The following is a 16,437-nucleotide window of genomic DNA, read 5'->3' on the forward strand; positions in this document are numbered from 1 at the left end:
TACTCGGCGATGATCGACAGGTTTTTGCCTCCAAGGCAAACGCCGACGATGTTCGTCGAGCCCAGCGACGTTCGTTGACATTCATCGCCGTAAAGAAACCATGCACATTCAAATCAACGGGACAGAATCCCAGCGAAGATCGCCAGCGATGATCGTCGGCGAAGATCGCCGTAGCCAAACCGTACCTTTAGGCATGATCTAGGCTTTAGGTTATTCTTTTCAGCATTAATTCTAGGAATAGCTCAAGTGTTTTAAATTTAGCGTACATAAGTTTAGATTAAGTTCCTAGCACGTATTTGACGAAATACTAGGTTTTTCCACTTCAGTTTAACTGATTTATGCAAACGAAATTAAGACAGCTGACGATTCTACTGTCAGTTATCACCACGCCCACTTTGTTTTGGGCGCATAAGTTCATTACCATGCCAGACGCAAGCAACCAAGAAACCATGACGAAGACCAACGAATGTGAGACGAGAGACAATCAAGACACTTGCCCCATCTGCGAGCGGAGGGTAGAGGATGAATCAGTCATCACTTGCGACGGACTGTGCCAGAGATGGCACCACCTATCATGCACTGAGTTACAGCAAGGCCAATTCAATGCATTAAGATCAACCAATAAAAAGAAATCCAAGCTGATGTGGTTATGCTACAACTGTGAGCAAGACTACATGACGTACAAAGCAGGAAAGAGCATGCAAAAAGAAATGGAAACCTTAAGAATGGATATGAACATGAAGCTAGACGCAATGGCAGAAGCCATATATAAGCTGAAAGACGAAAGACCACTCCGTGCAACTCGTGAAGAACGGCCTCCGCAGCCCGCACGCAGTTCGGTAATCAAAAGCCCAGCAGAGAAACTTACAAATGAAAAGAAAACACAACGCTCGGAGAACGACAAGTTTAGTGAAGCAAAAGGCAGAAAGGCAGCACAACCAACAAACAGCGACGACAACGCTGCAGAAGACGAGCCAAAACACACGGAACCAGAAACCGAAAACACTAACATCGCAGCGGAAGAGGAGGAGGAGGAACAATTCACCGAGGTGATCTACAGGAAGAGACGACGACAACAACAGCGATCGCACACAATTGGTACAGGAGACACTGAAGACAACCTGATAGAAGCTGGAGTGGCAAGAGCATGGCTTTACCTGGGGCGCCTCTCACAGCATACAACTACAGAGAAAATAAAGAGCTTCCTCAGCAGAAAAGGGATACAGCAAGACGTAGTATGTGAGGAACTAAGAACAATGGGAATGAACAAAGCATTCAAAATAGGAATACCAATGCAGAACTTAGAAGAAACTGAGAAGCCCGAATATTGGCCTAAGGGGATTCTCGTAAGGCGATTTCGCTTCTCACGCAGAACAACGGGCACGCAATACCCCACAACAGAATTTGATGCGTAACAGCCACCAAAGAAGAATCAAGACAGCCGACAGGACCCGCCTGATGACAACCCGGAGTAGGGACAAATCAATAAGTACACTTTTATGGAACTGCGAGGGACTAATAAATGCAACATCAATGCTTACACAAGACATATTTCAAAAATACGACGCAGTTGTGTTAACAGAAACATATCTAATGCAAGAGTGGCACAGTCAGAATTTCTACGCTATCCACAATTTCGCAACACAGGGAAGCAGAGGCAGACCCAGAGGCGGGATATCGCTGCTACTAAAACCAAAGCTGACACCCTTTCAGACACTTCATAAAACGGAGAACATATTACTTGTGAAATGTGGACCCATATGGATAATGTGTGGATACTTCCAGCCATATCTCAAGGAAGAGGAAATTATAGATGAAATTGAAGAAGCAATAGTTAAAGTGCCAAGGTACGAGCCCCTGCTTATAGCAGGCGATCTAAATTGCCGTCTGGATACCCCACTAGCTAAAACGGAAAACGTACTCTCCTATATAAATAGTGAAGGGCTCTCTGTTGTGAATAACAAAACAGAGAAAACTTACTATAGCCCAAATGGCAGCAGCACCATCGACCTGGTCTTTGTAAATGAAGGAACCAAAGTAATATCTCACAAGGTTATCACTAATGTTGCTGTGAGGAAACACTTACCCGTAGAAACCATTATACAGCTTGGAAACACCTTCGGAACCACGGAAACTTCTAGAGCCAAAATCCCAAGGAAACTAGATGTGGGAAAGATTAAGGAAAAGGACTTGGAAAATGTAATTAGCATCATCCAAGAAGGAGACGTGGATACCGCACTGGAGACTATCGAAAAACGCATGAAAGAAGCCATCCCTCACCATAAAGACAACACCTGTACAAGGAAAGCTAAACCATGGTTCAATGCTGAATGCTATAGTCAGAGGAAAGCCACACTCAACGCACTACACTCAGCTAGGGAGTTGAAGACAGAAGCAGCCTACAGGAATTACGCCGACAAAAGGCGAGAATACAAAGAGACTGTAAGAGAGGCAAAAACAACATACCATCTGAGCAAAGAAAAGAAGTTAATAGAAGAAGCAGAATCGGATCCATACAAAGCATTACGCCAAAAGAATCCCAGATTCCCGAAGACAATACCAATACAGACGTGGACGCAACACCTAAGTAGCATCGTAGGTGCGAAAGATACACGCCCCAAGATCGACTCATCACCAGCTGTAGGCTTCGAACCCATTAATGAAGAGGTAACATATACCATAAAAATGAGCAGACCAAATAGAGCACCAGGTCCTAACCACATCACAAATGAACACTTGAAGCTCGCGGGTCCAATCATGGTGCCGGCATGGACAGCACTCATGAATGAATGCCTGCGCACAGGGCAAATCCCTGCACAGTGGAGAACAGCAATTATCAAAATGCTATATAAAGGAAAGGGAGACCCCAAGAACCCAGACGCCTACAGAGGTATTGCTTTGGAAGATGTGCTGTTGAAAACTTTCACGAAAATAATAACAGGTCGCTTGGCAGAAATGATAGACCCGAGTATCCCAGTGGAACAATTTGGATTCAGGGAAGGAAGATCGACCATTCAAGCTGTCCGATGCCTCCAAGAAGACATACAAGATGCACTGCGACATCCAAAAGGAAAGCTGTATACAGTGTTCGTGGATTACAGCAAAGCGTTTGACACCATCAACAGAAACATGATAATAAAGAAACTGGGCTCGATGATTGGAACAGGTCATTACGTCACCAGAATAGTAAACAACATATTGCACAAAAACAGCTTAGTAATCGACGACAGCGTCACATACTCAGAACCTATAGAGCAAAGTATCGGGGTGTTGCAAGGCGACCCACTAAGCCCCACGTTATTCAATGTAGCAACAGCTGATATTGTGAACAGTGTCAAGCTAGATGGAGTCAGCATGTATATATATGCCGACGACATGGCCCTAGCGTCCACATCGCGGCAAAAGCTTCAGTCCTCGCTAGAGCAATTATCAATATGGGCCCGAGAGAACGAATTAGCCATCAATGTAGACAAAACCGTATCCATGATCTTCCGCCGAGGAGGAAGAATAGCAGCTGAAGATACATTCCGTCTGGAGCACAGGGAGCTACAAAATGTAACCCAATTCAAGTACTTAGGAATCACCCTCCAAACGCATGGGGATACGTATACACAACATGTAAATGAAAGAACCATACATGCTATAAAAGCAATGCATGAAGTACAGCATGTAAGCAAATTATCGCTAGAGACAGCCATGACATTATTCAAAGTCAAAATCAGCCCTATATTGCAATATGGTCTGAACATCATATGGGAGAACCTTACAAAGAGCAATTTAAAACGCATAGAACGAGTGAAGGCAACATTTATTAAAAGAGCCCTATCCATATCAAAATATGCTCCATCACGACTATGCTACGAAATGTCAAGGGAACCCTTCTATTTCGAAGATTTGAGACACCAACTACTGCTCCCGTCCACTGCCCAGTACGAGAATCTCCTACAGGAACTCCGAACGAAGAGGTCACAAATATGGAGCGACTTCTATACAACAGAGGCCATGCTGTCCGACGAGTGGAAGAGACCGTACTACGAACTCAGACACACCATCACACGCTTCGCAGTGCATGGTTTTCATTTCAAGATCTGCAACACGACAGGCTACCATGAGCCCAGTGCAGAGTGCGTGTGTAAATTGTGCGAAGGTGCCTGTGAAAGATACCACGCCCTCTCATGCAGACTAAGAATCGAATCACTAACGAGTTTCTGTAGTGAATAAGCATCCATGGAACGAACACACAAAATATGCATATTTTGCGCTTTTCTACCTATTATTATAAGTTCATTACCGACGGTCGTTCAATTTTCTTCAAACATGGTGGCGCAATGACCACTCTATATCTTTCTCTTTCTAACTCGTTGCTGAAACCATGTCGCCATGTTCGTTGTTTTCCAACTAAACATGTTTTTTCTATATTCTTTAGTTTCTAAGAAACAACAATTAAATATCGGACTTTAGTTGTTTTGCACTTATGGCTTAATTACTTTATTACGACATTTACTACTGTTAATGTAGGACTTTAGTTGTTTTCACTCATGGTTTAGCTTCTTTTTGACATGAGTGTTGGCAACAGATGAAGCAGCAGATGATTTACCTATTTGAACTGTGAAAAGAGCCAGCTCCGTGTGAACAACTACCATCACCGTAGGCAACACGGGAGCCAGGCAGTCAGCACGCAGGGCACCTATCAGCGCAGCCACCTTGGAATCCATCGCAGAAACTAGCACCGTCTGAACCAGGCTTTAGGTAGTAGATAAATACAGACAAATTGAATGTGATGGGTGTCATACATGATGTTATGTTTAATTATAATGTATAATTGCGAATATAGGAATATAAGTTGAATATAGTAAACATAACCTATAATTTCCATATTACATAACATACTATTGAAACTTATGTAGTACCTATACATAATTATGTAGGTTGTGTTGTAAAATTAGGTGTTTTATTTTATGTTTTATTATTATTGTGTTAAATTGTATTGTGTATTCTTATTGTATTGTGTATAAAATTGTATATGTGTTGTAAATTTTATTATGTATTGTAAATTTTATTGTGTATTGCTTATCATTTTAACTGTGTATTGTTAATATTGTATATACCACTGCCACCGGGTGCTTGCCCACTTGCAGTGTAAATAAATACATACATACATACATACATATATAGTAGCAGGGCATTGGAGACCACTAAAATTGGACAGAAAGGGGCAATTGGTACAGTAAACATAACATATAATTTCAACATATCTAAATATTCGTGCGGTGCAACTTAAAATTATTGAATCGTGCATAAATGAATGTACAAGAATTTCGCAATATTTAATCGAAATAAAGGCAGGTATCACACATAGGAACAATGTAATTTTCACACCAAAAATAATATTGCACCTTAACTCGCAAGGAATTATGTCTGAAGTGTCTCCTAATCAATGTTTTAAATTTTATTAATGCAATTACACTACATTTTAGAGAGCATGTTACTCTTTAAGCATTCCAATTAATCAACGAGTTAGAAAGAGAAGACTATAGAGTGGCCATGTTGTCCTGTACAGCGCTCTTTGCGGTGCCACCGCGAAACACGGCAGATCTGAGCTAAGCGCCCACCTTTGTAAAAATTCGTCTGCTTACAATGTTGTATAACGGAGGTAAGAAGTACAAGAAAAACGAAGAAAAAACATGCCTGTTGTGTGTGCTGCATATAACTGCAATGTCAAAAGGAAAAAGACAACTGATATATCATATTTCATGTAAATTTTATGAAGTTAAGTCCATAGTTTTGTTAATTAGCAGCATTTTTTTTCATGCATAAATGTGTAACAACGCCCGGCATAAACAAAATAAATGGTTCACTGGTAATGTACTTACACTAAATACGGATAAAACCAATACAATTCCGTTTCAGACCCAGTGAAAAACAAATAGCAATACAATATTAAAACTGTATTTCGACACCGGCATCCTTTATTTCTGCTCTTTCTGTCCTTACTGCTTATAGAAGAAGACGATGAGGTGTAGCTTATAAGAAGTAGGCCTATTTCGAAGACAAACGATTAATCAAATAAATAGTTCACGAAGAAAAAACATGCCTGTTGTGTGTGCTGCATATAACTGCAATGTCAAAAGGAAAAAGACAACTGATATATCATATTTCATGTAAATTTTATGAAGTTAAGTCCATAGTTTTGTTAATTAGCAGCATTTTTTTTCATGCATAAATGTGTAACAACGCCCGGCATAAACAAAATAAATGGTTCACTGGTAATGTACTTACACTAAATACGGATAAAACCAATACAATTCCGTTTCAGACCCAGTGAAAAACAAATAGCAATACAATATTAAAACTGTATTTCGACACCGGCATCCTTTATTTCTGCTCTTTCTGTCCTTACTGCTTATAGAAGAAGACGATGAGCTGTAGCTTATAAGAAGTAGGCCTATTTCGAAGACAAACGATTAATCAAATAAATAGTTCACTAGTAATAAAGTTAAACTAAATACGGATAAAACCGCTATAATTCCGTTTCAAACCTAGTAATAGCAATCAAATATTAAAATTGTATTTCGACACTCGCATCCAAAATAACGCAAAACTCTGGGGTAGGTCGTATTGTTGTTAGTATTTTGACTGGAAGGACATGAAAGAACATAATTGAGCACCCACGTGCAATAATGGGGTAAGTATGAATATATTTCGTAACTACTTACCCCATTATTGTACGTGGGTGCTCAGTTATACACTAATAATTATCTGTGGTGCCACAGCCCTTGAAAGGCTCAGACAGACAAGCCGGCTGTTGGCCTCACGTTCACATTTCGATAATAATTATACTTTACTGTAACAAAAAAACTGAAAGCGTGTTTTGTCATGTTTCACCCACGTTACAAGCTTGGAGGTAAAGGTTGTTTACTACAGATAGGGCCTACTTTCATTCTATACCTTATGGTATAGTAAATAGTTTTGCAACGTGTAGAGACTGGGAAAACAATTTAATAAAATCATCCGAATCATACTCGTTCATTTTATAGGCAATGTTGCAGGTCGCATTTAAAAGAACCTAGGAATATTAACATTTTCTTCGGTATATTTGCTAGGACTTCTTGTCATACTACATGAAAATTTTGCTTAGGTTAATCTTGTAAGCATTCCTTCTAGGAATAGCTCAAGTATTTTAAATTTAGCGTACATAAGTTTAAATTAAGTTCCTAGCACGTATTTGACGAAATACTAGGTTTTTCCACTTCAGTTTAACTGATTTATGCAAACGAAATTAAGACAGCTGACGATTCTAATGTCAGTTATCACCACGCCCACTTTGTTTTGGGCGCATAAGTTCATTACCGACGGTCGTTCAATTTTCTTCAAACATGGCGGCGCAATGACCACTCTATACTTTCTCTTTTTAACTCGTTGCAATTAATTTATATGGTTGAAAACGCCGTCCTTCGTGATCAGGTTAAGCGAGTCACATGGTCTGCCTTACGGCATGTATTACATCACGATGGCAGTGATACAGTCTATTGTTCCTAGTACCAACAGCGCTCCAAGCGGCTAGCAACTACCGCAAAAAAAAAAAAAAATCCCAAGTTTCGTGCTTGTATATAGTAGACTGTGGTCACATGGTTTGCCTTACGGCCTGTATTTGATCGCGATGGCAGTGACAGTCTATTGTTCCTAGTACAGCGTTCCAAGCGGCAATCAACTATCGCGAGAAATGCAAAAAATCATTCCAAGCTTCGCAACTGTATATATTAAACTGTGGTATACACTTCTGAGCATTTCTTTAAAACTAGAGTTTTTTTTTTTTTCCGCAAAACAGAAGCAACAAATATTAGATTTATCATCAGTACTTAGAAGAAAAAAAAGTGAAAATTGTAACTGCTCCCAGTGCATAATACATTCACAAAATATATACTTAGCATTTTACTTCGTATGATTAAGTCAGACACAATGTTCAGAAATCACTTACAAAAATACAGAATTAATCAGGAAAGATTTCTCTCTCTTTCACCCGCAAGTATCGACCAGAACCATTGAAGTATTCTTCGAAAAACACTTTCTTATTAGAGTGATTACTTAGGAATATTAAGCTAATTTTGTGTTTCTAAAGAAGTTAGAAAAATCCATTTTTTTCCGGGTTTTGAGCGATTTGGCCCACTGTGCATCGGTATCGTATAGAACTGAGAATGATGGGGGGGGGGGGACTGTAAATCTAAAATTAAATGTCAAAATTTTTGGGTTGGATAAGTTAAATGAAAATAAAAGCAGCTATTAAAACAATATGAACCTTTAAATCGACATTTAAAACTAATACGAATGCTGATATAAATATCAGGTGTTTCACACCACCCATACCAGACTTTTTTCTCGAAAACTATGTGATACTGATTGTTCATTAAACAATTTTGATCAACCGAAATCTATGTAAAGAATCCATTGGTGATAGTACTATTTCCCGTATCAAGCCGGAAGTAGAGGTACGTGTGGTCAACTTCGAAATTTTTTTCATACCATTTACATTGTTTTGTGAGTGAACAATAAAAGCTGTTTCTTTTTAAAAGTCGTTTCCAATGGTGCCTTCAATGACCCATGTTCTCATTTGAAACTTCGAAGTTGACCATAGGTACATCTACTTCCGGTTTGTCATGGGAAATGGTACTACCACAGTCTAGTATATATAGTCCATCGAGCTCTATACTAAAATGTTGAGATCACTGATAGTCTCGAAGCTCGATACGTAGTAAATATGCAAACAGTTGCTCACCACTAGGATCGTTAATATCGCCTCATTACAGGCAATGCAAAATAGCACCCTCAAAACTCAAGCTTCGTGACTGTATATAGTAGACTGTGGTACTACCACCAATCGATTCTTTACATAGGTTCATGTTATCAAAATTTTTTAAAGAAACAACCAGTATCATATAGTTTTCGAGAAAAAAAAGGCTGATACGAGTGGTCTGAAACACACGGTATAACAATTTATGAGAGAAAATCCTACCTTTCCATACTGTACTTTGCTTTAGAGATTCACCCATGGGTATTAGATGGTATTAGTGTTTTCACCACCTATAGGCGAGTATGTGGTCAAAAAACAGTCCCAATTATCTGCATGCCAGTACAAGCTTTGATAAATTTCCACGAAAAAGTCGTTTTCTGATTAATATTTCCTGACCTGCTGCAATGTGGTGAGACTGTTTTTTCATTCCATTTATTAATAAAGCTGATCTTTTGTTCCGTGCATGTGCAGAGACTACTTGGACATGTTAAATATTAGCATAAAAATTCACCAACAAAGGAATATCAAACGTATCTAAAGGATTATAAACAAAATATACGAACTATTGAAGGAAAGGCAACAAAATAATAAATACCAGCCTGAAGATCATAAAATCACACTTAAGCAAGCTTCGGGGATTAACAAACTGTTGCTCATGACATTAATCAAAGATTGATATGAAATATTTCCCACATTTATGTTCTGAAGGAAAAAAAAAGTATATGTTAAAACAATATTATAAACTATTAAATAATATTTACTCATTTGATTACCCCTACTTGAAGTACATAGGTCTACAAATGCATTTAACATTCGGCATGTTTTTTGGTCAGTAACTGCACACTTTCTTTCTTTTTGGTTTTTTAAGGACAATCGAGGACAATCACATGTTCCGATGATGGTATACTCAGGCCCTCAGTGTCTAGGGTGCAAAATTCGGAATGTCCGAGGTTCGAATCCTACAGTCGCTTGGTCAATTTAATCTGCAGTTTTAGTAGTTTCCTTAATCATAAAGTAATAGTAATCTACTTATGCTGGATTGGTTCCCTTTTCCACTACAAACGATGCAGATATTGTTTTGCAAGACTGGATATTGAAGTACTGCACACTCAAACTGGCCAGCTTAAAAACGTCTTCACTGCAGCCATGCTTACTGGGTTTGTGAACTGTTTGGTAGATGGCAGCAAACTGTCGTAGTCTTTCTCTGTAGCTGATGTTACGTAACACTGGCTTCTCTTGTTAAACCAGAAGTGGTCAAGAACATCCTTCCCCAGATTTTTACTTGAGAGGGCTGATCACTCAGTGGTTCCTGCATTGTTGGTGAAGATAAGATGCGACAACTCCGGAAAAATAACTGTGACAGATAATAGTGATGTTTGTGTTTGAGTGGTTCTTGGCAATTTCGAGTCTACTGAAAACAAAACACGCTCTAACCTGCGTTATTGCTATATGCGGGTGCATATATTCGCCCAAGAATGTTTACGAATAATTAAGTGAATCATTTGTGGAATAATATAGCTTCAGTATCAAAGTGTTGCCGATAATAATCCGAGTGGGATGAAAATTAATTAAATCCCAGTTATGTAGTCCAAGTTAATTTCCTAACTTGCAATTGTCTAAACTCTGGACCTGTCACATGACACATTTACGTAGATCAGTCACATATTGGAACCAATCACATCCACCACTACTGGCTGACAAGCACAAGGCCTTGACAACAGGAAGCTTGTTCTCTAGCTAAGTCATCAACTGAGAGAACTAATCCCTAATTTCCATCATACCCTCAGGGCACTTCTGTCCCTCCTCTACCTCACTATCATTATGTTCTAACACAGACCACATCTAGATTTTTATTGTACCTTGTGTATCAGGGTTTATTAAATTGTATTATATATTTTTTTATTTCCCGATTTTGAAGGATTTAAATGATTTGTTATTGTTTTATAATTATTAATTATTATTTAGTAGTGAAATCTCAATACAAGTTTCTAAATTACTAATTCCCACCATGGCATTCCTGTTTCCCCTAACCTGAGAATGTAACATTTTCTTGCTTTCAATAAACCAATATTTATTTCATAGTAGCCTTCATGCCATTCTTCATCTTGATGCAATAGTGATCACCATACGACAAGCCAAAGCAGCTCAAGCAACTATAATAAATCTAAATTCTGCTTAATAAAGTAAAAAAGGACTACAGCCAGTACTTACAAACACTGAAAAATTGTTCAATGAACATTCAAATTTAACCTTAAGTTTAAGAAAGTAAAAGCTACGCATTTCATATAGAAATTAGGTCACTAAAACTAAACTACAACAGTATATCTTAGCAGTAATGCGTCAGAGAGGACCTGCAAGATATATTCTTAGTTATTTATGGTGCCACAATTTTTTAATTCTTCTATGAATATGGAATATGTTCCCCTGGAAGGTATAAACACCAAATTTAGAAACTTCAACATAGATATTAAAGCTTAAGAAGAGAACTTGCTGCACTTCACTAATTACATAATGACTTAAGAGAGACCAGCATCATGACAAAGCGTAAAGGGTGGTGTGACTTTCATTACATGTCTTTATTCATCATTTTAACTATTAAACATTCTAAATATGAGAAAATCTACTGAATACAAAAGATATGAAGAGATCTACTCGTAATTTCTAATTTTATTTATACCACCACACTAGGTCTTGTATTAGATCTGCTTCAGAGGAAGGGTGGAAGTGATAATTATATATGTCACAGTTCAATGAATCTGAAGCCATCTGCACCTGCATAAATTAAGTAAACTGCCAGTAATGTTATAGCTGTTGATACAGGGTGAGTAATGTCCTAGTTCCGACCCAACATAGAAATAAACTGCTGTACAGCGGTGAATTAAAAATTAAATCTTGCTGCCACTTACAATACACACAGCTGACGTTCTACTCGCTTCTAAACGTTGACACAACAAATCAGTTTCGTTTCTCGGTTCACTAAACAACTTAACTAGTCATGGATTAATAGAAAACACTGAACTATAATGGCTATATTACACATGGAAATAACCAAATCAAACAATACTTCGTGTTGCAAAAATCTTGCAGCATAACTGGCTTTTTAGAGACAAATATTGCCAAAAACCATGGTGAATAAGAAACTAAACTAATTTTCCCTAGCATTGCCTTGATTTCCCCCTAACTTCATTTGCACGTTCAAACATATTTTACACCCCTGCCTTTGAGTGTCTAAAACACGGATCTATTGGTTGGAATCAGATTAATCGGTTCATCCTCCTGTTCATGTTTGGACTTTAGTGGTTGGTTACGTTTTCATGAGATATTCCTAACTACTTCCATTTGGTTTGTAATTCAGAAGCATAAGATTTTTTAAACCCAAGTCTATTACAATAATCGAAAAGTGTAATTCTTATTTGTTTTGTAACAATGTCTATATTCTTCTTTATTTAGGTATATCATGCTATCCATCTGAAGTGCAGACTGTTTTTTAATCCGATTCTATATTTATACGTATGGTGCAATTTGTAACTTCTGAAGAGCGTCTATTAACTTTCCTGCTTGATATATCTTGCTGTCAGTCTGAATTTTTAAATCATACGTAAGAAGTTTTTTCCTGTTATTGACAATAATGGTCACTACTCAATGCCAACATAGGCTGATATGATTTTTATGCTACAAAAATATGCAACATAATCTGTATGAAAATATTTCTTTTATTCAGTATATAAAAGGCCTTTATTTCAGCCTACCCGGTCACTTGAAACACAAACAATAATATTACTATATAGATAATGTCAAAAGTTATTTTTCAGCGACAATGCACCACTGCATGTTTTAACAATGTAACCCTTCAAATAAAATTTCTCACCTTAACCGTGTCATAGAAAATACATCTTGAAGTCAGAAACTGATGAATCTAGTGACAGAGGGAAGATCTGCAGAATTCAGATTGCTAATAGCAACGTCTGTTTCTCCAAAAGGAGTAAATCATACAAATTTTTTATTTCATGAGTAACGATAATCTGACGAGATTGCCAATACTCGCCCAAAGCAGTATTTATTGCGAAATCATGAATTATTAAGTTTCAAGCCACTTCAAGGCATTCAAATTATCTTCTCACCATCTTCCAGTATAAATAAATATACAAAGCACAGACGATGTCACAGTATTTACAAACAATTTTAAGTCTTTGGAAACCTTCACATTAAAAAAAATCGTGTTACTGGAGATGAAGTAAATGTGTGTCCTGATGCCTCCCAGATCGATTTCGGTATCTTCGAGTGTGTGTTCCACCTGTAACAAGAAAATGAGAGACACCTTGAAGTAACAACATAAAGGCAATGAAAGACAAGAATGTTCCATTGCATTCAAATTTTGGATTATAGAAATCTCCTTTATCCACAGTTTTAGTTATCCATGGTTAACCTTTGTGAAATTTTTTAAAAGTATTTTAACGCCAAGCATCTTAATATCCTAATATGAAGAGTTTTATAGAAAATCTAGATTTCAGTCGCACTCTGTATTCATAGATTGTGTTGTAAACCTATTCCCTGTCCTACACGTGCTGCAGTAGGATATTTGTAGGGTTTGCTATTATCAGCAGCAGATTTCAGAACGTATATGGTGGAATTACTAAATTATCATGTCTTACTTGAAATTCTTTTACGGCAAAAAACGACATAAGGAGAAAAATATTTAGTAGAAATAGAAAGTGTTTAAAGATTATAAATTAGGCTTGTTTCTATATCAATGGTGTAAGAGAGCTTATCCCACAAAACAAAACTTTTCCAGAAACAGCTATAATTAAATTTTAACAAATTATTATTAGTTACTTTATATGAAAGAATGTAAACATAATATTCTCAAAAACATATATTCACGTTTTGTAATTAAATTTTAACTATTTACACTAATAATTACAGCAAAAAAGTCACATTTAAATGATATTTTAATTTAATTAACAGTGTGTTTGAAAAATTCGTGGCCTGACACACAGAAGGCATTGAAAACATGTCATTAATGCCACCATTGTTAGCAGCCACTTTACATTAGTTCATGCATGAATATCATAATTTTCTGTTGACTACATTTTTTTGTAGTTTAATTTTGTAGAGTGCCAACGCATTGGCAAAAAGAAAAAGCAAATATCAGCTTCATGCTGTCATTAAATACAGGGTGGACCGCTCGAATGTACTTAACTGTATGTAACTGATAAACAGCTGAACATAGAAACCTACAATAACGTTTATATGTTTGTATGAATTCTACTCCTCTCGAAATATTACACCCTTCTTTCCTAACACCCTGCATGACTACACTATCAGATTACAATATGATCACAATCTAGAAGTGTGTAGTAAAAGTCAAAGGTGTCGCCTCTGGGAAAGTGTGCACAGAGAGTTCTCAAAAAGACAACAGATTTTGTTTTTTTCCCTCTCTTTTTTTTTATATTGGCCCTACGATGATAGTGGTTGGAACAAGTTACCTAGTTGAGGTTTTCCCGCGATTTTCCCTTAATTCATTTCGCCAACATTATCACCTTCATCTCATTTAGACGCTATATAACCATAGCAGTTGAAAAATCTTTGTAAAATTACCAATTAAAAAAAATCATCGGAAGCTTTGATGATTAATATGAGTAAACTCTGCTATATGTATCAGCATGGCGATTAGCTAAGCAAAACGCGGAAACACTGTGTGGTGTCGGCGAATCGTTTGGTATGATAGAAAATATTATAACACTTGATATGAAGAACACAATGAATTACCGCAAGTAACGCCTGGGAACTCGAGTTAACAATTATTTAACTTTGTTTTTATGATTAAAGCTATCGAATTAATTTGCACAAATTGAATAGAAGTTTTCAAGAGTCTTACATTAACCAAGTGCTTTCCTAATAATTCGCCACTGACCGCCTTAGAGATTACAATAAGGTGACGCAGGTCACAGCAGTTTATATTTCCCATCCTACTCTGCAGTCTCCTCTCCTAGTAAACAAACTATTTCAAATCAAGTGCCTCACGTAACCGAAAATTGTGCCCATGTCTGATTTATATGTTTTAAATACAGACTTTTTTTTTACGAGTTACAGTAATTTTATCTACCGACTTTGATGCATTTTATTCACTGCTTTATGGTGTCCCTACAACACAAATAATACACTAATTTTAGGCTCGAATATTCACTGAACTTGAAAACGAACTTTCTAATGAGGTAATCCTGACGACCCAGGATGTAAATGCGGCAGATTTAGACATCTCCCCCTCCGCACCAAAAGTGCCACTGTTTTGGTATTACTAGTTCATTGGGTGCCGGTTACAAGGGACTTTACTATAATTCTGATGTTGAGCCAAGTTTCTCCCTATCATGAGTTAAGAGGTGAAGTTACTCAAATTAGTTTCACTACAGTTTCCAAAGAAGCAATCACAGAACCAAGAATGTGAAATGTGACCTATCTATACGAGTCATCCTTAAGATCCTTGGCACAGAGATGTAAGAGAGAAAATAATGCCCTCCAGTTCGTCAAAATGAAATGATATCTTACAATTCATTTTTTTATTTTTATTTTTTCCAGATAAATCACTTCAAGAATATATATTTATTTATAAGTTTCTCAATCATATGATTCAGAAACTTTAAAATAAATTTATATTCCTAAAATGAAATGCCTTGATTGTATTTAAAAAAAATGTTATGTGCATCAATGAAACTCCATAGATATTTTTTTTAGAAGATAAATTTAACTACTAACTTTCTTTTTTCACTTTCCTTTCAGATGAGATTCTCGCACTGGGGAAGATATAAAATAATATATATTATTTTTTTTAAGTAACTGTAGAAGTAACTGTGAGCGTCAATTATTGGTATTTGAGAGGAAGGTTTTGAGAAAGATATTTGGGCCAATAGGGATAGAAACCTTCGGAGAATACGACATAATGATGAGTTACGGAGATTGTTTAAAGAACCTGATATTTCCCAATTTATGAAGCTTGGTCGATTAACACATTCACTGCAGGGCATTTAAGGGGAGTTGGTCATTATCACATGCAAAATAATGGTAAAAATAGCCTATCTTCTAGCAGTCATAAATATAATAGTCTACTATTTATCAGTGGTTTTTCATTTTTGTTAGCTATGTGTGTATACATATTAAGCTTTAAAATGAAAAAGAATGGTGACTCTAGAGTAAATCTGTATCCTTAAATTAATTTTTTAATTAAGCACAATTTTTTTTATAAATTCATTACATGTCTGTGATTAGGTACACTCTATTCACTTATTATAACACATACAGAATTGAAAATTTGACCACTTACTGCTAAGAGATACTAAAACATACCCTACTAAAATTATTCATATATCTGTAATATTATGGGCATAGGGCTTATAGTAATCATCACCGTCAATAAATTTTAAAAAATTGAAGATTAGTATAAGCCCTATGCCCATAATATTACAGATATTTTAATAATTTCAGTAGGGTATGTTTTAGTATCTATTAGCAGTAAGTGGCCAAAATTTTAATTCAATGTGTGCTATGATAAGTGAATAGAGTGTACCTAATCACAGGTATGTAGTGAATTTATATAAAACATATGTTTAAATTCAAAAATTAATTTAAGGGTAAGATTTACACTAGACTAACCA

The 16,437-nt window shown here is 36.7% G+C and overlaps 1 protein-coding gene across 1 annotated transcript in view; it reads right to left on the reverse strand.

The window, feature by feature from the left end:
* Positions 1–12,481: 12,481 nt before the first annotated feature.
* The window catches only part of Tctp (translationally controlled tumor protein), a 30,253-nt gene continuing 26,297 nt past the window's right edge, over positions 12,482–16,437 (reverse strand). The window contains exon 6 of the mRNA XM_069838840.1: positions 12,482–13,082. The gene's annotated coding sequence lies outside the window, so the exon portion shown is untranslated. The remainder of the gene's footprint in view (positions 13,083–16,437) is intronic.

This window comes from Periplaneta americana, chromosome 1, assembly GCF_040183065.1.
Source record: "Periplaneta americana isolate PAMFEO1 chromosome 1, P.americana_PAMFEO1_priV1, whole genome shotgun sequence".
In the NCBI taxonomy this organism is placed as follows: domain Eukaryota; kingdom Metazoa; phylum Arthropoda; class Insecta; order Blattodea; family Blattidae; genus Periplaneta; species Periplaneta americana.